The sequence below is a fragment of the Sus scrofa genome, chromosome 12 (assembly GCF_000003025.6).
Source record: "Sus scrofa isolate TJ Tabasco breed Duroc chromosome 12, Sscrofa11.1, whole genome shotgun sequence".
NCBI classification, from domain to species: domain Eukaryota; kingdom Metazoa; phylum Chordata; class Mammalia; order Artiodactyla; family Suidae; genus Sus; species Sus scrofa.
This window is the reverse complement of record NC_010454.4, coordinates 8245509-8269416: the sequence shown is the minus strand read 5'-3', so window position 1 is coordinate 8269416 and position 23908 is coordinate 8245509. Positions and strand designations below refer to the sequence as shown.

The 23908-nt window shown below is 55.1% G+C and overlaps 1 protein-coding gene across 13 annotated transcripts in view; it reads right to left on the bottom strand.

The window, feature by feature from the left end:
* Positions 1-23908, bottom strand: part of LOC102165318 — a 381153-nt gene that overhangs the window by 316576 nt on the left and 40669 nt on the right. The window lies entirely within an intron of this gene.

Sequence of the window (23908 nt, the reverse complement as noted above, 5' to 3'; positions counted from 1 at the left end):
GACAAGGCTCAGGGAGGGTCCCCAGGAGCCTCAGCCCATCGCCAGCCACGTTGGGGAGAAGTCACAGCTCGGAGGTCTGGAGCCCCTTTACCTGCCCTGTGTCTCCCCAGCTTTTTTTTTTTCTTTTTCTACAGCCACACCCACAGCATATGGAGGTTCCCAGGCTAGGGGTCGATTCAGGGCTGTAGCCACCGGCCTACACCACAGCCACAAGCAGCACCAGATCCAAGCTGCATCTGCAACCTACACTGTAGACTGCGCAACACTGGATCCTTAACCCACCGGGCGCAGCCAGGGATTGAATCTAACATCCTGTCCTCACAGAGACTACATTAGGTCCTTAACCTGCTGAGCCACAGTGGGCACTCTGCCTTCCCAGGTCTTAACAGCACTGGCAGCTTGTGCTGTATGTTATTACGTGACACCTGCTGCTGTGAGGCTCCATAAAAAGCAAAAAAGGAGGGTGAGCAGGAGATACGGGGCCAGGAGAGACCTGCCTGCCACCCCCACCCCCACCAGGCCCTCAGTCTGGCCAGTGACCACTCACCAGCCAGCAGTGTCCTGCCCCAGAGAGACTGGGAAGATACAGGACAGACAGCACGCCTCATCACAAATCCCCAGGGATCAGAGGACACCCCAGGCAGCGCTCATGCCTCAAGGCCGAAAGGGACCGCAGCTGCCCAGGCGGAGCGTGGCTGCCCTGCCCTCCAGCCCAACCCCCCCAGGCACAGCTGACACCTGAGCCATGGGCCAGGATGGCCCTGCAGGGTTGGGCATCAGTGTCTTGTAGCTACTTCATTTGAGGGTCAAACACACAGATGAAACACTCTGGTTCCAAATTTCTAGCCTTAATCCCTTTCTGTCCTGAGTGACCGTGAAGTCCTGCCTGGGCCACGTCGGTGTCCCTGGGGACACGCTGCCCTGAAATTCTCGGCTACACAGCTGGTCAGCAAGACCATCACCCCTGGGAGTGGGCAAGGCCCCCTGAGGTCTGTGTCCCCCCGAGGCATGAACCCAAACGCTGGGAGAAAAAGATCTGGACATGACTTTTGCTCTAGGCAGAGAACGCGATTCTGATTCATCCATCTAATTCCTAAAATAGGGCTCAGCAGGGCCCGGGCTTGGAGCAGAGGTGAGTCCTCTTCCCGCTGCCCCCTCACTGATGTCCACACTGAGGGCGGATGGAGGGGGTCTCGGTGCTGAGCTCCTGGGGGAGCTTGAGCCCCACTTCGGACCCTTCCTCTCAGACGGGCTGGCCCGGCCAGCGCCAGGACCCAGGGGACCTTCAGGGGACCGTGAAAAGATTGCAATTTTGTTTTCTTTTCTTTTTCTTTTTTTTTTTTTTTTTAACAGCTGCACCGGTACCATATGGAAGTTCCCAGGCTAGGGTTTGAATCCGAGCTGCAGCTGCAGGCCTACGCCACAGCCACAGCAACATGGATTTGAGCCACATCTGTGAGCTACACCACAGCTTGGGTCGACATCGGATCCTTAACCCACTGAGCAAGGCCAGGATCAAACCCACATCCTCATGGACACTCTGTCAGGTTCATAACCCGCTAAGCCACAACAGAAACTCCTTAATTTCTTTCAAATCAAAAGAAAAAGGAACACAAACTTTTAGGCTGGAGAAAATGTTTTAACATGTAACATTAATATGTTCATATTTTTACCAACATGGTTGTAAAGTTTAATTTTATGTGGACGAGAGGGGGCATCTCAAGGCAAAAGTGCCCGGGAGTCACGGACGTCTGAATGCACCCTGAGCAGCCCGGAGGGGAGGGACCAGGGTTAGGCACACTTGCAAGTGGATGGAAGAAAGCCCCCCTCCTTTTTGGCCCTGAAGATGGAGCTTCTGCACCCCCCACCCCAGGACCCCTGCTTCCATGTCACTCCCAGAGCTTCCTGCTGCCGAGAGGCTCTTTAAAAATCAGGTCCAGGAGTTCCCGTTGTGGCGCAGTAGAAACAGATCCAACTAGGAGCCATGAGGTTGAGGCTCAATCTCTGGCCTCGCTCAGTGGGTTAAGGATCTGGCATTGCCGTGAGCTGTGGTATAGGTTGCAGATGCGGCTTGGATCTGGCGTTGCTGTGGCTGTGGTGTAGGCCAGTGGCAACAGCTCCAATTAGACCCCTAGCCTAGGAACCTCCATATGCCGTGGGTGTGGCCCTAAAAAAATTAAATTAAATTAAATTTTAAAAAATTAGGTCCAGTTTGCAAAGGTTCTCACCCAATCCCAGGTCCAGAAGGCACACGAGTCGAGATAGGACAGCGGTGGGGGGCTGGGTGGGCAAAGAAAGCCAAGAACCTCCCCCCCCCACCCCCACCGAGACAAGCCCTACTGCAATCCATTTGCTCTCTTCCCATCTGTATTTGAATATTCACCAAACATAAAGCCATTTTCACCATTTTCTAGGGTCTGAGTCCACAGCACCTAGCAATTCCCAGTGTGGTGCAGCCATCACTGCTCCCCAATTCCAGAACATTCTCATCCTTCCAAAAGGAAACCCCACACCTGCTAAGCAGTCACCCCCCCCAGCCCCCCACCCCCAGGCCCTGGCAATCACTAATCTGCTTTCTGTCCCTACACACTTGCCTATTCTGGAATATTTTCCATCAGCGGATTCATACAATGTGTGGTCCTTTGGTTTCTGGCTTTCACCGGGCAGAGCTTTCAAGGCTCCTCCTGCTGTAGCACCAACCATCTGTACTGATTCTTTCTATGGCTGAACACCATGCCGTTAGAGGCTAACGTTCATTTTTCTCCTCCCTTTGCAGCAACAAGAGCCCTCAGAAGAGACAGCAAAAACCTCTCTGATTGACCTCATCCAACCTCAGTTCAAGGGCTCAACTCGGTAAGAGACACCGGTCTTAAAAACAGAGAAGGGGGTGACGACATTTTTGGGGGGGCACTGAGCCCTGGCCTGGAATTGAACCCACATCACAGCAGTAATAAGGCCTGATCCTTTAATCCTTAGGCCACCAGGGAACTCAGCAGTGACATTTTTAAACTGCAGAATGTGCAAAATCAGACACACAGACAAGCCGTACAAATATCTACTCTCTTTGGCATGTGCCCTCATGCCCTTCCTCGGGTCCATCACCCAGGGCCCCAGGGAGCCGAGGACTGATTCTGCACTTCGATGAGGGGTTCTAGAAGGGGCAAGGTGAGCGGGGGTGTGCCCGTCTCCGCCAGAAGCCCATTTCACCTGACACACTGGCAAAGCTGGCTGCTGGCTCCCAGCCACCCTCACCCCCGAAGGTGGAAGGAACCAGCCATGTGTTCTGGGGAAAACAAAGTCAGAAAGGGGCCGGCGGGCAGGAGAAAGAGGAGGGGGAGACGGCAGGGCCGCGGGGAGGCAGGGGCAGCAGAGAGGCAGCATCCTGCCCAAAATGAAGGAGCTCCTATTTGAAGGGAAGGAGGATGAGAGCAGCCGAGCGGACGGCCCAGAGGAAGAGGAGCAGGCTGACCAAGTCCACGGGCTCCCGCTGCCCCCCCCACACACCTGGCTGGCAGAACCAGGAACCTGGGGGACCCATCTCTGCCCTGTCCCCCAACCTCATGGAGTTTCAAAGAACCAGATGAGGGTTAGGACTGCCAGCTCGGACACGCAAGTCAGTTTGGGTGTTTCTATGACGGAAAAGAGAAAAAAAAAGGTACGAAGGTTCAAGGATGTTTGTGGCAGCCTTGTGGCGAGAAAGGGAAACCCAGCAGTCCCAGCTCGGGGACTCGGTAGGAAAACAGGGCTCACTGACTCCCTGGTCCTTGTGCCTTGAAGGACCATCACCACGGCTGAGTCACAAGAAAACCACCCTTGTTATAAAAGTGAAAGATGAGAAGAGAATCCACAGTCTGGGTATGCGGGACCCGCAGGACACAGACACCTGGTCAACAGCTCTAAGGAGACATCAGCACAGTCCGTCTTCAAGGCACTGTCACGTGTCCACGGTTTCTTTGTCTTTTCCTTTCTGTGTGTGCAGCATCTTTTTAGGACCACATCCATGGCAAATGGACGTTCCCAGGCTAGGGGGTCGCATCGAAGCTGTAGCTGCCGACCGACGCCCCAGCCACAGCCACATGGGATCCGAGCCACGTCTGTGACCTACATGGCAGCTCGCAGCAACAGCAGATCCTAAACCCACTGAGCGAGGCCAGGGATCGAACCCCAGTCCTCATGGACGCCTCATTCGGGCTGGTTACCACCGAGCCACAGTGGGAACACCCACATTTTCTGATACTGTTTTAAGATCGCGGCCGCCGTGAGGATGAATGAAACCGGCCTCCACATCCACCACCTGCAAATCGTTTGCCTTAACATCGCCCTTCACTTTCTCTCCTTGCATGGAAGTCATTCCTTAGAACTCTCTTGGAATAAAAGCCGGCCGCCCCTTCCACACATGTGTGCGTGTGTATACACGCGCATGTGCGCGCGCGCGCACACACACACACACACACTTGGCAGTGCCCCTCAGCCATTCTCAGGCCTGGACCATGGGTGGCACCTGAGGCCAGGCCATCAGCACAGGGAGCCCCGGCCGCTTTTCTCTCTCGAGGGGGATGTGCTCGACATGCAGAGCTCCGAGCAGAAAGAGGTCACCAAGGGAGAAAGACGTCTCGGTGCCTGGAAGGAATCCCAGGGCAGGCGGCTCCCTCCCTCTGCCAGCTCCTCTGTGCCCACTGGTCTTCTCGGGCGGGCGGGGCGCAGGAAGAGAGGAGGCGGCAGGATAGAGCTGTGAGTCAGTGGAGCCAAAACAACCTGGACAGAGGGCCCCCCCGACCCGACCCCCTCCGCCGTGCACACGGGCCAAGCTTGGAGACTCGCGTCCCTCCCTGGAGGGCCCTTGGAGAATTCTGCACTCCGCCCCCAGCCCGCCAGTCCACTCCAGGGGACAGACGGTCCTTAAGCTGCGGCTGGGCACCAAGCAGGTCCGAGAACAAAACTCAAGAGTCTCCAGACATTTCCAGGACATGGAGTTTGCGAGGGGCAGGAAAAGGAGAAGCCAGAGGCCAGGAATACACGTCAGCAGCCTGTTAAGGAAACACCCAGTTTGGCCAAAAGGTAAAAGGGAAGAACAAGTTTCACGGCATCGTCTATACAAGAAGATTCAAAATCAGCAGCGACCTCCGCTCCAGGCTTGTATTAAGCAACGTGTGACGGTCATTTGGCAGAACAGTGTGCAGGCGTCAAAACTAAATGCAAAGACAAGGAGCCTAAGAGCTTGAAAAGGCGGTTCCCTGGGGGTTCCACGGCCCTGTCCCTGCCATAGCTCAGGACTCTTCTGTGGCTCAGGTTGAATCCCCGGCCCGGGAACCTCTGCATGCAGCAGGGGCAACCAAAAAGAAGTGAAAACGCAAGAACAAAAGGTTAAGCCCAAAGGGATAAGCTGTGGGCTCTGAGATGACGAGGCTGCAAATCCCACTGGAAATGTCAACTGAGTGGCGATGAGGCAGGATTCTAGTGAGAGTCGGTTTTTTTGTTTGTTTGTTTGTTTGTTTCCATTATGAAGTTACTCTGAGTGACAAATCTGGTTTAAGGAGGGAGTAAAACAGCAAGAGGAACTCCCAGGGCACCTCCAGCTGCCTCTGCCTCGCCCCCTCCCCGACCCTTGTGGGACAATGTGACATGTTTGCTGACTGAGTACGCGGCTCCTCCCCTCCCGGTCTCCCGACTGGTGGAGGTGACAAGGGAAGAAGAGGCCAGCAAATGAAATTACTTGGGCATCTTTGCCTCTGTCTGCAACAGCCTGGAGAATCAGCGGGGAGGAGAAAAATCGCAGCGGGGGTGAGGGGGAAGCTTGCAGAGGGGAGGGTTTGCCAGCATCCAGCCAGGCCCCTTTGGGGGAGCGGGGACAATGAGATGGGAGGGCCACCCCCTTCCTGGCTGGACCACGTTCCAGTTTTCCACGGCTTCAACTGCGAGGAAACAGACCCGCTCTGTCTGTCATTATGACTTTAAGTCACCACAGCTGGAAGGAGGAAGCCAGATCCCCTGAAGCTGGCTGGCAAGGTGGGACGCAGGGATCAGAGCCCCGGCGGGGCGGGAAGCGCTGAAGACAAGACCCTTCTCTGGGTGCAGCCCCGCCCACCACCCCAGCTCCCCCTGTTGCACGGTTCCCCTTAACGCAGTCACGGCCGCACACTGGACACACGTGCTAGACTCAAGGGAAAGTCAGTGGGAGCTGTTTTCTCAGAAACATACTAAGCGAAGGCAGCCAGATACAGAAGAAGGGCTATCTCAGATCACGTGTCTCTTTTCTGTCAGAGGCTGCAGGAAGGGTGACAGGACCCTGGGCTGGCCCAGCCTGAGTCCAACGGCCTCGGTGTGGAGTTTGTCATAGCGGAATGTCCACAGCCAGCACCGGGCATCCCCACCACGGCTCCCATGGGCAGGTGGCAAGCGTCCAAGCACCCCCCCCCCACAAGCTGGCAGTCAGGGGGCAGTCAGGGCTGCAGTCGTGGGAACTCCCACTGGAGGGGTAGGTGTCCCCTCCCCTTCCTAAAGCAGCCTTGCCTGGTGGGCCCCACACACACACACACATATCGCGGGACCAAGAGCAAATTAATTCTGCAAGGACCCCAGGGTCATAAGAGACATGGCAGCGCTTCTGCCAAAGAGAGACAGGCGAGGGGAAACCACTTAGGGTCTACAAGCCCCTTGGGTTAGAAAGCAAATCACCATTACCTAGAAGCCTGCGTCACTGAGTTTGGGGACACACGCCCACGGGGCGGCAGGGGTGTCTCTGGAAAGATGAAGTTCTGGGGAGGGGCTCCGGGGGTGGGTCTTGGAGGGCCTCTCCACTGCCCCCAGACACCTGAGGTCTCCGTCCGAACAGAAAGGCCAGAGAAGCGCCGTCTCCCCACATCCCAGAGGGCCTGCCTGCAGGTTCTGGGGCCTTCTCTGTGGCCAGCCAAACCTAGCCCACCGGGACCCCCCACATCAAGGCAGACCCCTCTGTCCATCCTCCCTCCCAAGCCCAGGGTATCTTCTGCGCCACTATCAAGGAGCGGGGCTGATAAGGAAGCAGTTCCCCCAAACCCGCTCCAGAACATGAGGCACAGGGACCAGCCACCTCAGAAGTCCCACCCAGCCTGGGTCCTGGACTCCTGCAGCCCCTTGAAGGGGCCCAGGCCCCCGGGACAGAAGCGTGGACTCTCCCTGCACCGGAGCCCTTCTCACACGCCCTCTCCCTGCCCCCAGCCCTCGCTCGCCCTGACCTCCCCAAACAAAGGTGCTTTTCTCCCTGCTTCTCGGGGTCACCACGTTTTCATCAGACCTGTGCTTGTTTTCTTTCTGCTTGGGCCCAACTTGGCGAGCCTCCCCCGGCACCACCATACCCTGGAGACAAACCCCGTATTGTTTCCATAGACCTAATAAATGACAACCCTTCCTACCTCCTTTCAAGAACCCCGCTAGCTCCCCCAGCTCCCCCCACACACACACCCGCCTGAGGTCTCCCTTGTGCGAAGGGCTGCCCTCCCCCCACCAAAGAACAGAAGGCTTATGTCAAGCGCAGAGGAACCAGCTTGGGCGAACGGCGCCTCTCCCACGGAGCATTATCTGGTAAAGGTTGGGTCCAGAGAGAGGCAGCTTCCCCGGGAACGTGAACAAGCCAGGCCCTCCCCTCCCTTCCTCCGCTCAGGCCTGGGATTCAAGGGAACGGGAGAGGGTGGTGGTGAACGGTGCGGGGATGAGGCAGAAGGGTGTTTGTTGAGTTTCCCAAAACCTGTTGGTGGTGGATAAGAAGCCTCCTCCTCGCCCCTCCTCGAAGGCCGTGATGGGAGGGGTGGAGCGGGTGCTGGGCTTAGGCACAGGCTGACCGTGCTCCCCACGAGTCAAAGGAATGAGGTCGGGCGGGGGCAGTCCGGGATAGGGCAGTAAGGACGGCTTCTGGGCTGTTTGCATGTAGGATGTGCCCACGTGCTTGAGGAAGAAGCCAAAACACAGGACACCTGTCACCCTGCTCCAACACAGACTCCAACACATGCTTGGATTGTTCTGGAGTCCATAAAACAGTCCCAGAGCCTCCGGCATCCATGGAGAAGGAAAGAGACCAAAGGAGACAGCAGCTGCCCTACCTCTGCGGCCCACCGCCCCGAGCCCGAGCACTGAGCACCCCATCGGGTGAAATCAGCCCCAGGGTTCGCACCTTGACTTCTGACCCAGCTGGGCTCTGCCTGCCCTCCTGGCCCCCACAAGGTAGGGGGCCAGTGGGCTCCGTGTCCGCCCTCCCCGCCCCCCAGCCGCGAGAGCCCTCTGCTGGGCAGGGTAGGGACGGATGGCACGGTATGCAGGGCAGAAGCCACTGAGCCGCCAGGAGATGCCAGTGATGGGCCAGGAGACAGATGAGCCCACGCACGCACACAGACACATCCTGAACCGCGACTGTTTCATCTGCAGAGCTGGACAGAACTTGAGAGCTCAGCCCTGGTCTCTCCTAGGAAAGATGGAGGCACAGACAGGTAGAGAGACCCACCCAAGATCACCCAGCTGGGAAGTAACGAGCTAAGGGTGAGACCCTGGGCCTTCGAGCCAGGGGGCCAGTGCAGCGCCCCTCCTCCTCTTCGCTGTCACCAATCGCAGGGAAAGCCACACCTCACGTGCTCGGTGGGTTCAATACACGCACCCGGGTGAAAGGAGGAGTCAGAGCCTGGGAGCAGGAAGGGACCAGGGCAGACCTGGCAAGGCAGCCACCCGTCGGAAGGGACAGACGGATGAGCGGGGACTCGGTCCATATCTACCTGCCGTCCAGCCCCACCTGATGGACATTGCCATCATGGTGTAAGTGTCCCTGGGGGCTGGCAGGGGCTTCAGGACAGTAATTCTGGCTTCCTTGGCCAAGTTCTGGAAGCCTCACCCAGGACCACTCCGAGGGTACAGGGACCCACCCTCCAACTGTCCAAGATGGAGAAGCCGCTGTTTCTCCAACAAGGCTACTGTCCAGCCCCGACTTCACCCCCACCGTCACGCCCCTCCCCACCCCCACCCAAGACAAGAACTCTGTCTCCCGTCTTTTGCTCTGTCCTCCCACCCCGCCAACCCTCCTGTGTGCAGGCACAGGTGTCCACAGGTCCGACAACCATGGAATGGAGCCCAGCTTGTGCCTCACGCGGCCCCCTCCAGCTCCATCCTGAGTTCCCCAAACCACTCTCCCCCCACCCCTCCTGCAGCCTCTCCCCGGCCTGTCACCTGGCCCTGCTCACAATGCAGTGGTCCTTCTGGGACGGGCCCCTCCTGGGGCAGGAGGTCCATCTGCAGATCCCGGGAGCTTCTGCCATTGACCAGAGGTCAAGTTCTCCCCAAGGTGTCCCCTCCATCACTGCCCAGCATCTCAGGGGTGACCCTTGCTCTTCTGGGTCACAGACTCTAGGCAGGCCAGGACAGAACACCCTCCAGGTCCTGGAGGACAGGTGGGCGCAGCTGGACCCAGGAAGGCCCAGGAACCTCCCCCTGGCAGCGGTGACATGTGAATGTGGGCTCTAAACTGGGCTGTGCAGCCCGGCTGGGAAGGCCCTTCCCACTGCCTCAGTCCCCCCACCCCGCCTCCTCCAGGCTGTACTCCTGGAAGGAAGAAGAAGGGCGGGCTGCTCGGTGGACCACAGGCAACCCAGGAAGTTCAGCAGCAGCCCTCTGGCCCTCCCCGACTCACAAACAGGTCAGCCCCCAGGGCCCACCACGCCGCCCCGAAAGAGGAAATGAGAGGAGAGGGTCTCGGATTGGGGGCCAGCAGCTGGGTCGGGGTTCCCCTCTCTAAGAACCTTAGCAGGACAGCTCTTTCTGGGCCTCAGCTCCAACAAGCTTCCCTATCCGTTTGTCTGCCAAGTCAGCCAGGCGCCTCCCTCCAGGCCCCGACTGAGCCCACAGGCTGTGGCCTCTGCCGCTTCCCCGCGGGAACAGGTGCACGTGGACGCTGAGCCCTCCCAGGGCACACAGTGTGAGGGACGGGAGCAGACTGCTACCCACCCACGGCCTCACTCCCCAGCCCCTAAGAGGCAGATGCCTGGCCAGGGCCAGGGTGAAGGGGCTGGGGAGAGGTGGGGAGGAAGGGGACAGGTCCCAGACCGCAGCCAGCGCAGGAAGGCAGGGTCCCCTCAGTCCCCGCAGCACCCCCACCTGCCCGTAGCTGCATGGGCCCTCCGGCCCAGCCCCCAGCTCTGCAGCAAAGGCTTTAGCAGCAGACCCAGCAGGGCTGGGTGGCATCAGGGAAGACACTTTCCTTCTCTGAGCCTAGCATTCCAGGTCCAGAAGATGCTGCAGGGGTGGAGACATCTGCACACGTGCCTGGCGTTTAGCAGGTGCCCCACAAACAGCCCAACATGGACAGAAAGCTCTCGCTGACATGACAATGAAAAGCCCTGGGCCATGAGAGCAAGGTGACGCCAGAGAGTTAAGGCTACAGCCACCTGTAGGGCAGGGAGCCCAGGCACCAGTGGGATGCACTTTGACAGGGCACGTGCACACACGCGCACGCACACACACACACACACAGGTGGCCAGGTTCATCCACAACGTTTACCACCCAAAGGCTCTCAGATCAAGAATCTTCTAACACACACACACACACAGAGCGGGGCCTGGCCTATCGAATGGGTGAGGTGTTTTTGTCGGGCTTTTTTTAAACCCAAATAGTTAATTGAAGAAACTAGGACTTTCTCCCCGGCAAAACCAAGACCATCCCGACAAGGGGCGTCTCAGCGATTTAGAGGGGAGGCGAGGGGCGAGGGGAGGGAATTCGGGCAGAGGCTTCCCCTCAAAATAAAATGGTAAGATAACGACCCTTAGCTCTGCCGCCCCAGTCCCGCCGTGGCCCCCTCCGAGGGTGCTCGGACCCCCACGCTCCAGCACAGGTTCCCCCCACCCCCGACCCCGGGGTGAAAATAAAGGAAGTTTTGTCCTCTTCCCCTCCAGCAGGTCTGAGGGGGTTTATCTGACACTCCAGCAGGCTTTGTAAACTGAGTGTCCCGAGACAAATGCACCCTTAAGAGTGGCTTGGCCTGGGACAGAGGGACCCTCTCCAGAGGAGAATGGGGGGCTTGTTCTGATGGTCTTTTAATACAGGGGGCGGGGTGTCACCCAGGACAGGCCTCCAACAGACTCTCACAGAAGGGTCTCTGTCCCCAGGCGACAATGGAGGGAATTCTTAAAGACACACATGCTGAAAGGGGGCAGGGTTTTCTTTCCTAAGAGGAAGGGGGTGGGGAGGGGATGTGGGCAGGACTTCCCACCCTGAAGAGCAATTTGGGTTAAAACCAGGCATCTCGGCAACAGAAAGGCCAGCAGATCAGAGGCTCTGGGGCAGGATCTGCTTTCCAGGCTCCCAGTCGGCCTCTCCAGTCCAGGCTGTGACCCCACCAGCCAGGAGGAAAGAAATCTCATGTTTAACCTAAGGGAAGGGCCTCGACCGCATTGTCCTGAAGGAGCGATCCTTTGAAGGCAGCTTGAGGCCAAATGTTCATCTGGGAAGAAGGAAGCAGAGGGCCTGGAGGCCCTGAAGTTAAAAAAAAAAAAAAAAAAAAAAAATTCTTGGCGTTCCTGTTGTGGCTCCGCGGGTTAAGAACCCTACACAGTGTCCATGAGGATTCAGATTCGATGCCTGGCCTGGCTCATCGGTTAAGGATCTGGCATTGCCACGAGCTGTGGTGTAGGCTGTGGTGTAGGCCGGCAGCTGCAGCTCTGATTCGACTCCTAGCCTGGGAACTTCCATAAGCCGTGGACGTGGCTGTAAAAAAAAAAAAAAAAAAAAAAAAAAAACCCACAAAAAATTCTCTCCATCCACAGGCCAAGGAGGGTCATTTACTCCTCGAGGTGTTTATGTTGGTAGAAGGTCACCTAACGGATTTCTGAAGACACCCCAAACGCATGATGTCTTATAGAGACTGCCCCGTGAACCCGCTGAGTGTTTTGTTTGCGTTTATGTTGACTTGAGAACGTCTCCAGGAAGCCGAGCCGAACTTCTCCAGAGGGCGGGGAACGGTGACCACAGAGAACACTCAGGCGTTTCCCCGGTCTACCGCGTGCGTGGCCATCCCCCCAACAGCCAGGGAAACAAGGAGCCGCCCTCCATGCCAAAGAACCCAGGACGCACCTGGTCCACAGCCAAGGACAGGTGCACAGAGAAAAGCAAGGCTCTGAGATGAGGTGTAAACTCGCCCCAAACCACAAGGCAAATCAGGAGACTGAAAACAGGGCAAAACCAAAATTGGCCGAGCCTCGATTTTGAGGCACAAGGGAGAGAAGCATACAGCACTTGGAACCACCCGCACGCAAAGGCCCGCACCACCTTCCCAGAGCAAGACATGAGTGGTTTTTCCAGGGGACGGTGTTGGGATAACCCAGCCAGCATCCGTGGACCCAGCATCCACAGACACACAGCAGCAAAAAGGCAGACCAGCATGGGCCCCGGACCTGTCAGGGCACTGAGTATAGACTGTCTTTACTGGAGCAGGCATCAGGGCAGGTGAAATCAGAGAATGCCCGCTGCTGATGGTAGTGAGGAAAAAAGACCATGCGTAGGAAACAATATATAATATTATGCAGCAGTGGATAACCTTATAGGTTGTCGGTGCCATAGAAGTTCAGGGAAGGGAAAGGCTGAATGATAAAGAAAACATGGCAGAGGCGGAGAGTGAGGGAGGTCCCTGGTGGTCTAGTGGTTAGGACTTGGCATCTTTACTGCCACAGCCCGGGGTTCAATCCCTAGTCTGGGAACTGAGAGCCCTCATCAAGTGGCTGCTCACTGCAGCCAAAAAACAAAAAGTAGAGAGTTAGCAAGCAGACGCTGAGCTTGTTCAAGCAGAATCTGCAGAACTGCTGGACAAGAATACTGGATTCTGGAGTTCCCGTCGTGGCTCAGTGGTTAAGGAATCCGACTAGGAACCATGAGGTTGTGGGTTCGATCCCTGCCCTTGCTCAATCTGTGGGTTGAGGATCTGGCGTTGCCGTGAGCTGTGGTATAGGTCGCAGACATGGCTTGGATCCCGCGTTGCTGTGGCTCTGGTGTAGGCCGGCGGCTACAGTGCCGATGAGACCCCTGCCTGGGAACCTCCATATGCCATGGGTGTAGCCCTAGAAAGACAAAAAGACAAAAAAAAAAAAGAAAGAAAAAAGAGTATTAGATTCTATGACCTGTGCTAACGGGTCACAGGGACAAATGGGTGGAGAGAAGCTCCCTGCCGACCCCAGGAAGGAAGGCTTAACCTCACTGACTCCTACTCCCACCTGCTCCCTCAAGCCAACAGAGGTTCCTGGGGCTGGTCATTCGCCACGTTGGCCTTGCCCATCAGAGGGCGCGTTCCAGCTTTACACAAGCCATCTCACTTAGGTCAATGGAGTTGCAGCCCCAAGCCTGCACTTCCAAGAAGAAAGCCAAGAGTGAACTGGACCTTTTGGGTAGAACATGGGAATTTTCTTCCCCAATGAAATCCAGCAACATTCAGAGCAGAGATGCAACGGCAGGCCAAGCAGACGGAGCCATGGAGTGGATCCATTTCTTTAAAATCGACACAGGGTTAAAGCCAAGAGGCGGGGAGAGAATACATGAGAGGCGAAATCCAAGACTCTGTCTACCTGGTCCCATGAATGAGACACGCTGACTCCCATCAGCTCCCCCAAACCTCAAGGCCACACAGACTCCATTCTCTACCCTCCCAATCATATCATTAAAAGGTTCCTTAGGAGTTCCCTGGTGGCATAGCTGGTTAAGGAGCCAGCATTGTCACAGTGTGGCTCAGGTTTGATCCCTGGCCCCCAAACTTTCACACACCACTGGCACAGCCAAAAGAAAAAAAAAGGAAAAAAAAGGGGTTCTTTGTGAGAAGGACAGAGTTTGCAGTGGCCAATGTGAGTGCTTGGCTGGGCTGGTCCTTATCCCATTTGGAGATGACGATGGTACAACATCAGACAGCTCTCTCCAATTTCCGAGTATGACATCAGAAGGGCAAGCTGGCCACGGGTCTGCTCTGAAGGCTCAGCTAAGCGTTGAGCTCAGAGTCAAGTGTATGCAGCACCATCCCGGTACTGCAAGTGGAACCTCAATACAACACTTCCATTGACGGCCTTGACAATGGACCAGTCTGCTTTCCTGTCCCACCCAACCACAGGCACCCAACCTGCCAACCCTTCTTTATGGAGGATGCCAGCCCCTCCCCCAGGTCATCACTCTGCAGGCCCACAACAGCGGGAGATGCAAAACATAACGGGACTCCAACTCGTATGCCCTGGCCTCAGCATCCTCCAGGGGATTCTCAAATTATGCGTGGATGATGCAACGTGTGGACAGGTGCACCTCCTAAGCGAGCAGAGTCAGGACAAAACAGTGGGAAAATGTCCAGGTTTGCCACACAAACAGCCCTGTATCTGGATCCCGACTCCATGCTCGCCAGTTGTGAAGGGTGTGCTCTCGGAACCAGGTGTTACATCGATAAAGAGGAAGATGAGGATGGCCAAGCAGAAGAATTACAACTGGGGGAAGGGCCTGGAGCCTGGAGAGCAGCTCCTGGGGATTTGCCATCAGGCCCCTTTCGACGCATCTTGGCATTAGCCATTTTCACACTGACTTCACACAGAGGGGCGTGCAGTCGATTTTTAGCTCCACTCCGCCCTCACCTCCACTGGGAGAAGGAGGAGGAAACGCTGTTTCCAAAGTATCACGGCTTTTGCGGAGGGAGAAGTGACGGTTGCCTAAGACCCCTAGAGAGGCTAGCTATCAAGTCCACTTGATTTGTGACTTTTGACAGGTTCCAGAAGCAACAGGGACCCAAGCTTGCGGCGACGAGCTAGACAAAGACAGTCACGTGCCAACATGGAAGCAGATCAAGTTCTGGCTCTGCCACTGACCAGGAAGGTGACTCTGGACAAGTAACTAAAGCCCTGCGAGCCTCAGCTTCCTCGTCTGTTAAATGGGGTGACACGAAACACAGCAGCTAACAGCTGCCTGGGATATCCAACACTTTACACACCCCTCCTCCCACTTCCCTGCCCTCCCTAAAGAGGCCCTTCAGATTCCAGGATGGAAATAATCTATCACCATGACAATGAGCTTTTTCTCCCCCACACGATGGCAAATGAGGACACCTGGGAGCACCTGCCAAGGCAGCAAGGCTTCCTTGAAGAGTTCGCACCCCCTCTGAGCATGAGTCAGAGCTCCTCAAACAAAGGCTACCTGTGTAACGTGCAGACAAGCGAAGCAAGGAAAATAGGGTCCCCCCACCTTGAGCTCACAGCCTGGAGAGCGAAGCTGTGTGTCTCTAACACGAGCCCCCAGAAGTTGGGGCACAAGTTGGGGCGCGTCGGCTCATGGACGTGCAAACACAATGGAGCCACCAACGTCAGGCCACTTGGACGGCAGCTCCAGGAAGGGCCTTCTGTCTAACCAAACCGGGTGCCCCGTCTCCTCCCCAGACTGTCAAACACAGGAGCTCAACAAGAAGGATACACAAAGCCATCAGCCCCAGCTCCCGTCACAAGGCTTTTCCTACAAGAACGGGACACACTTGCTTCTACTAGGCAGCCCGGGAGCAACAGCACTAGTCATGAGATGCTCGGAATTAGGGAAGGTGTTTCTTCCTTTGAAAAACCTCAGTGAGAGGTGCCATTTCCGAGCAGCAGGTTGCTACCCAGGCACCACATGTAAATGAGAACCCAGCGGTGTGGGCTGTGCCGGACGAGGCTAGATTCCCCAGGTCCCCAGTGGAACGAGACCACGTGCCATGAAAAAAGAGACTCTTGGGTTCAGACATTCAGAGGAAAGAACTGCTGAGGTTCATCCATGTATTAGCTTTCACCGAGCATTCAATACACGCCCCGCCCTCTCCCAGGTAGGACCCACACACAGGTAAATAGAATCAGTGCCCTGCCCCTAACGTAAAACACTCTGGCAGATTTTAGCCAGTGGTCCAATTTATCCGAGGTAAACATTTGGTGTCATTTCTCTGACCCACCTTGTAGAATCCCCGTGGCTCTGGGGAGGGAGGCTGCCTCCATCCACAGATGCAGGTGGGAGGAAGGCGACCACAGCACAGTCACTGCACAATTCCACCTCCTGGCCCGGGGATGGGGCCAGGGGCGAGCGCTGCCCCAGGGTGGGCCCTCAGGAACCCTGAGACAAAGGCGGCCTCTGCTCTGGGTCTGCAGAGGCAGGGGGCCAGCCGATGCTTCTGATCTTGCCGCTTCCACCAGGGAAGTAAAGCTAAGAAGGAAACGAAGTGGAGAAAAACAGAGAGCAGATAAAAATCACCCCAAAGCACACCATCTAGACGTCTCAGGTAGGCGGACAACCCCAAACTCAATGGATTAAGCCAATTAGAGGTGATCTCTCTGCAACACGCAAAGGGACCGCCCCCACCCCCCAGCAATATACCCTTCTTTTAAGGCTGAGGACTTGGACCCAGAGAGGCTCAGCAACTTGTACCAGGTCACACAGGCATTGATGATTGGGGCAGGAGGGGACCCCAGTACTGGACATGTGTCTGAGTTTGAACCACGGCTCCATCTCTCGAAGCTCTGAGGTCTTAAGAGTGTTCCTTAAATGCACTAAGCCTCCGAGTTAGAGATGGGAGTGCCCGCATCCAGGGCTGAGAGGACCAGGGCAGACAGGCTCTGGACCACCTGCTTCGAGCCTGCCCAAGGCTGGCCTCTCTCCTCCTGACATAACACAGCTGCCCTGGCGGCTCGTGCTTGTTGGACCCTTACTTGGGAATGTCGAAGGAAGAGAGCCGGGTCATAGCGCAGGGGACAAGCGACATCAAATGGCCAGTCGGACCAGAACATGCAGCCACACAAGCATCTCCCCCACATGGGTGCCCTACAGGCAGCTGCCCTGGGTGACAAGGTCAAAGACAAACATTTGGAAAAGAGGAAAGGAACCAGGTTTGAATAACCGCTGAGGGTGGGAAGGGGGGGACCAGGATGAAAGAGGGCGCGGGAAGCGATGAGGAAAGCAGTTCCAGGAAGGGCGGAAAAGCCCGGAGGTCAGGGTGGAACGAGAAGCCAGGACCATCTCAGCTCCCTGGTTAACCACATCCCTGGTTTCCACTTAAGAAATTTAATTAAAAACCCAAACGTCTGCATTTCCCAACTGGCTTGCCAGTGGCCACCGATTCTCTAAGAGTCACAGAAACTCCCTCTGCGTGACCCGGGGGCCATGGTGCAGGTCTGGTGTGAAGCCAGAGGAGGAAGGGTCACGGGCAGGGCAGGAGTCACAGGGAGGCACCCGCCCCCCCCAAGACAAGAAAGCCCCCTCCTGGCTTGAGACGATCCTGTTCTGCCACCCCAACCACAGGAATAATAGTTTTGTTTCTTGTTGCTTAATTTAAATTTTTTTAAATCATGATTTTAAAAAAGTGAAAAAGAACAACATTCACGGTGGTTCCAAAGACACAAGGTCCCTTTCCGCCCATCATGTACAGAAAGGTCCAGAGGCCGAGGGAAGCGAAGCAGCAGAGCAACCTGCAGAGCAGACACACCCGGTCCTCTGGGGTCAATCAAACCACTTACTGCCAAGTCTCACGGCCCCTCCCCCTTGTGGCTTGACGGGAGCTTGGGACATCTGATGACAAAAGGGATCGGGATCAGACGGAGCTGGGAGGGCTCACTCAGAGCTTCAGGAAGAAAACTCTAGAACAGAGGGATCATCTTAACCCAGACACTGAGCCCGGGCTCCTCGGAAGATGCCACAGAAACCTGACCTCTCCCTACCAGGCTCCAAGCCTGGACAGAGCTGAGTTCTATAGAAAAGTAGTTTTAATTTTTTTTTTTTTCAAAAAAACCCCCACACCCAGCAAACTTCAATCTATGAAATATGACCATCCCAGACCAGTGGACAGAGAGGCCTCCCCTTCAAGTTTTTTCAAACCGTGAAGCCCATCTCTGTCTTCCTAGCCCCCTCCCCCGCCCCCCACCCACCCTTCCAAAATAGTCACTTTTCACAGGGGTGCGAGGGCAGGCGTTAGGGGCTGGTCCTTCGGGGTCGGTTTCTACCTGTGTCATTTCACTCATCTGCACCTTCATTACTTCCTTTTGGAAAATGAGGGCGACCCCTACTTCACCAGGTTGGGAGTGGTCCCAGGTGGCAGGTGGATGGACCCAAAGGCATTTGAAAAACTCCCGTGCAACTAACTGGGACCTAAAGAACCCGTTAGATCATCAATCCTTTTTTTTTTTTTTTTTCTTCGTTCTTTCTGTCTTGTTAGGGCCGCACTCAAGACATATGGAGGTTCCCAGGCTAGGGGTCTAATCGGATCTGTAGCCACCGGCCTACACCAGAGCCACAGCAACGCCAGGTCTTCGACCTACACAACAGCTCATGGCAACGCCGGATCCTTAACCCACTGAGCGAGGCCAGGGATCGAACCCACAACCTCATAGTTCCTAGTCAGATTCGCTAACCACTGCGCCCCGACGGGAATTTAGAAAGATGTAGAGCTGAGTGCCATCCACGTCCATTCTCCACCCTTCCTTTCCTGGGCTCTTAGCTCTGCGTGAAGATTCTTCCTCAGAGATAAAACGGGAAGAGGAAATCCCACAGGCTCCCTGAGTGTTCACTGCAGCGGGTAGGGGGGTGGATTCTAACCGCCCTGGTCAATCAGCCTTTAAAACCAGTTACAGGCCACTTCACACCCACTGGGATGGCTATTATCGGGAAAAAAAAAAGCAGCTCCTGTTGTGGCTCAGCAGAAATGAACCAGACTAGTATCCATGAGGACGTGGATTCAATCTCTGGCCTTGCTCAAGGGGTTAAGGATCACGGTGTTGCCGTGAGCTGTGGTGCAGGTCACAGACAAGGCTCGGATCTAGGGTTGCTGTGGCTGTGGCCTGCAGCGGCAGCTCCGATTCCACCCCCAGCCTGGGACCTTCACATGCGGCCCTTAAAAAAAAAAAAAAAGGGTTGGCGAGGATGTGGAGAAATTGGAATGCCGTGCCTTGCCGGTGGGAATGTAAAATGCTTCAGCTGCCACTGGCAAACAGTATGGCAGCGCCTCAAAAAACGTGGAATGACTGTATGAGCCAGTAATTCCACTTCTGGGTTCATACACGAAAGAAAGGAAAGCAGGGACCTCAGTGGATAGTTGCCCCCCCACGACCACAGCAGCATCGTTCACAGCCACAGAGTGGAAACAAGCCCAGCGTCCGTCGACAGGCTATAGAGGATAAACAAAATGTGATACGGACACAGAATGAAAAATTATTCAGCCTTAAGTTGGAAGGAACCTCTGACACAGGCTACAGCACGGATGAACTCTGAGGGCCCTATGCTCAGTGATGCCCTGAGGACGGCAGATGCAGAAAGAAAAGACCAGCACAATTCTCCTTGTACGAGGTACCTACAGTTGTCAAATGGATAGAGACCCAAAACAGAAGGGTGGTTACCAGGGGCTGGGGGTGGGGGGAATGGGGAGTCAGCGTTTAATGGGCACAACGTTTCCATTTGGGATGACAGAGAAGTTCTGGGGATGGCGACGGGGACACTTGCGCAACGGTGCGGATGGAACATAATGGCCTTTACTGCACACGTAAGGATGGTTCAGACAGTCATTCTATGTGATATACGTCTTACTGTAACTTTCAAAGTGGTTAGATTTTTTTTTTAATGTAAGGGAAGAAGGTACAAGCGCAGAGACGATAATGCTCCCTTAGAACCGTCCCCTTGAGGGCTTCGGTCACACGCTGCAGAACTGGTCCCCATAGGCCAGTATCTTGGACACCTTTTCCAGGCTTAAAGCACAACACTGGCCCCCAAATCGCTACCGACCATGTGCTGACCCGAAACAGTTGCACCAGTGTCTAAAGAACCATCCAGCAGGCATCAATATTTGGAGAATGAACACGCAGGGAAGTCTGAGGCAAGTGATTGGAAAGGCGTTTCTAATTAGGGAGCGGGAACCCTCCACTGATGGCAGAGGGCCTGGCTGAAATCCCGAGTGACCTGGCGGAACCGCTGGCAGGCAGGGTGGTCCTCCCGCCCTGTCCCGTCCCGTCCAGCTGGGGCTCTCGGTCCAGTGACAGAGGTCACTAAAGAGACACGAGGTCAGGGCCCCCCTTTTAGGCGAAGGCGGCGGGTCTGAAAACCATTAAAATCAGACCCTAACACAGGTCTTTTCCAAATACCTGGGGACCTGAGGAACCCGAGAAGGGACTGCGGGTCAGATTTCTTTCCGGAGACCCAGTCCCTCTGTCATTTGCCCGAATGGGGCCACTTCTGTTCTCAGCAAGTGCGGAAGACCCCTGGTTTCAGGCCATCTATGTCAAAACCTGTGCCAACACGCCAAACGTGGGAGGAGGGGATGGCTCACATGACAAAAGGAATTCTTCGACAGAAACCTGCCACTTCAGCATTCCTCTCGCTTACAAACTTCCTCCAGGCCTTTCCCATGTCCCGTGATCCACCGAGATTGGTTTTGCACAGCTATTGCTCCCTGCCCAGACCTCATGGGCGAAGCAAGGGAGCCCGGGTGATTTTGCATAGACCGTCTTTCGCCAGTGGCAGAGTTCAAAGGGAGGAATTTCATTCAGGACCATAAGCCCTCTTGGGAAGTGAGCAGGGAGCACCCATCCTGGGAGGGAGGGGCCAGAGGACCCCAACCAGGTCCATGGTGACAAGGGGACATCGCCCAGGACCATGCCGGCCAGACACAGAAGTAGCAGGGTCTGTCTGTCTGGACACGTAAACAAATGTCCCAGGGCGCTGTCTCTTAAAGGGCCTCTTCCAGGCTCCTGGGAACTCTCAACCCCCAGGGAAGGAGGCAGGTCTCAGTCCTGAAGACCAGAACTGTAGTGCTTTATGGTTCACCCAAATGCAGTTCACTTCTGTCCTCACCAAGTACAAAGGGCACCTGATTTCAAGACTTCTACGTCAAAGCCCGTGCCAACAAACCAAATAAGTATATGGGGGGGGTGCGACCAGGTGGGGGTAAGCCTGGAAGACTTCTCAGAAGAGGCGGAGTAGAAAAGCTTTACGGCTGGGTTATACTTCAGCGGGAAAAGGCTCCGTTCTGGCTTTAGCTGGCCAGGACGTCAGTGGACTCCCTGTTTCCTAATGTGTCCACTGATAGTGAAAAAGCCTGGGGAGCTTGTTAAAAATGCAGACTCTGAGCACTGCCCGCCCCCGCCAGCCCCGTGCACTCACAAACCAACACAGAAATGTCTAAAAGTGGGGGAAGGGGGATGGTTGCTAAGAATACTCATTTTTATTAGGCTCTCCAAGCATTTCATTCATAGCGTGCAGGCAGTGGCGGTAGGGGTGGGGGGTGCTAGGGGAGCAGGTTCAAGTGCACTGGCTGATCTGGGAAAAGCTGGGCAGGGAGGGCCCACGAGGAGTCCCCAAGGAGAGGGACGAGGCAGGTGTAGACAGACAGAGGGCTGTTCCCCAACTGTTTAGTCACAACATCCCCAACCCCGCTCCCACCAAGACTTCCTGTTATGATCCTCCCTGGAGCTGGCTGGTGATAGAAAGCGCCTGTGCCAGTGCACGAAGGGCGGGGGAGAGAGAGAGAAGGGAACAGAGGGAGAAGGGGGCAGAGGGAGAGAGAAGATGAATGCCTTTCAGTTTACGAACTGCAAGGGGAAAGGTTGGGAGCGTAAGAAAAATCAAGGCCAGGCGACCATACCCTCAGAGGAACCGAGAAACTCTCTGGACAACAGAAGGCTGGCTGGCTGAGACTTAAGCAACCTCAAAACTTCCTTTTTCCAAACAAACATCACCTACACTCTCTGCAGGCAACCACCCCCAGCTGGAGAGGACACCCCTAATTTGCGTGTGTATTGTTAGTGGAAGGTTTGGGCTGCTGTGGTCTCCGGGGCAGGCACAGGAGAAGGGCTTCTTTCATAGGCTTCCTCAACTCCACACAAACCCTCTCTTATGCAAAGATGCTGGCCCAGCCTCCACCCCCTGCTTCCCCAAACCCCTCCAGGCTGGCTCTCCTCACCCCTGAAGAGGAGGGGGGATCACCTCCCAGCCTAAGGTTGCTTTCTGAGGTCCGGGCTGGAACCTATGTTCCTTTAAATCTGCCCAGATCACCGGGAAATGCTGCCTTTGCTGGGTTTGCACGCTGAGCACCTGACACACCTGCTGCTGAGGCAGCGTGAGTCACCCGCACAGACACTGCTCACTGGACTCCAGTTCAGAGCTTGGCTGTCACGCACCCCGGATGTCATCCCCCACCTACCCCTCCGAAGGCATGTCAGGACAGATCAGGCTCTAACCCAATGTCTACTCAACGGCTCACCCCCAGGGGAAGCACAGGAAGGATGGAGGGGGTACACAAGGATGCGTCTCCCGTTCATGGTCAAGGGTCTTCTCCCCTCTGTGTCCTGGAACATCTCATCTGCCCTGCTGGCCATAAATAGGGCGGAGGGGTGAGTAAACCTGGGGAAGAAGATGGAATGGACTTCTCTATGCTAACCTTCCCCAGAATAAAGATGGTCCCCAGTGAATAAGCTTTGGAGCTCTCTGTACAGCACGGCGCCTGTAGTTTAACAATCCCCTATTGTTAAGTATTTATTATTAACAACACTGTATTCGTAAACATTTGCTTAGAGGGTATACCTTCTGTTAAGAGTTCTTGTCACCAAAAATGATCAAATCATAAAGAGGGAGGGCGGAGACGTTTAGAGGTGGCGGGTATGTTTACGGCATAAACTGTGGGGTCAGTTTCTTGATAGCGAGTCTTCACCAAACTCGGTGAGTTGTATACATTAAATATGTGTCATTTGTTTGAATGTCACTCATGCCTCGACGGAGTGGTTTTTAAAGAAGACAGTTTGCCGGATCCCTCTCCACGTTCGGGCTTTTTTACAAGACAGTACTTTCTGCTACGCAGGATCCTGAACTGAATTCTGGCCCCCACTTTGAGCATCTCACTGTGGATATATGAGGTATCAACACACAGAGAAACTGCGTGAAGCATATAAGGGAACTCGTACTATTTCTGCACCTTTCTGGTCTACCTACATTTCTATCCAAGTCAAAATTAATGGTAATTTTTAAAGGGACAGCCTCTTAAATCCGGCTTCCTAGTAATCTGAATCTATGGCATTGCTAAAATAATTGGCATCCTAGTCCTGAAGGCAAATTTTAAGTTACTCTCCTGCCACTGCTGATCAGCTCTTTGCTTCGCGAACAGCAAATTGAAACAAAACACGGCATTCACTCAGGAAGCATTTTCTCGGCTCCTACTGTCCTCTGGCCCCCAGCTGCGGCACAAGCTTCCTCCAAGCCCACCTTGTAAATGTCCACCAAGAGGGGCCTGCCCCTGATTTCAGGCATGACTGACTTAGGGCAAAGAGAGTGATTCCTGGGAATTTTCCAAAGGAAATAATTCCAAATGTGGACAAATCCTTATGTACAAAAGACACTCACCAATGCATTACTTCAAAGGGTAAAAATTTGGAAATACCTTGGGGTCCAACAATGGGGGAATTGTCAAGCAAACTATGACTCAATGCCTGCAGCAGAATACAGTCATTATGTGGGGAAATGGTCGGAAAAAAAAAAAAGTGGGGGGGATAAAGCGGGAAACAAAGTTGTATCTATTGCCAGATTTCGGCAGTGGAGGAAATATGTCACATTGCCAGCATTACTGTGGGAATGGGGTGTTTTCTTTCCTGCTTTTCGCACTTTTGTGTAGTTTTCTGTGAAAGAGAATGAAAGGGCACCGATTACTATTAAACTCAGATGGGGTGCAGAGGTGGGGCTGCAGGCCATCAGTGGGACAATTTCAACAGCTTTTCTCCCAGAGAGGGTGGGGAAGAGCCACAAAGAACCTACTGCACCACGGTGGGCAGTTCCGGGGACCAGGGTGTGGCCAGAGCACAGGCCCCTGGGGGGAGGGGCAGTACCAACACACAGCACCTTTTTTTCTTCCCCAGGTGTCTGGCTTGCCTCTCTTCCCAAGCAGGTGCTTGTGGCACTGACACC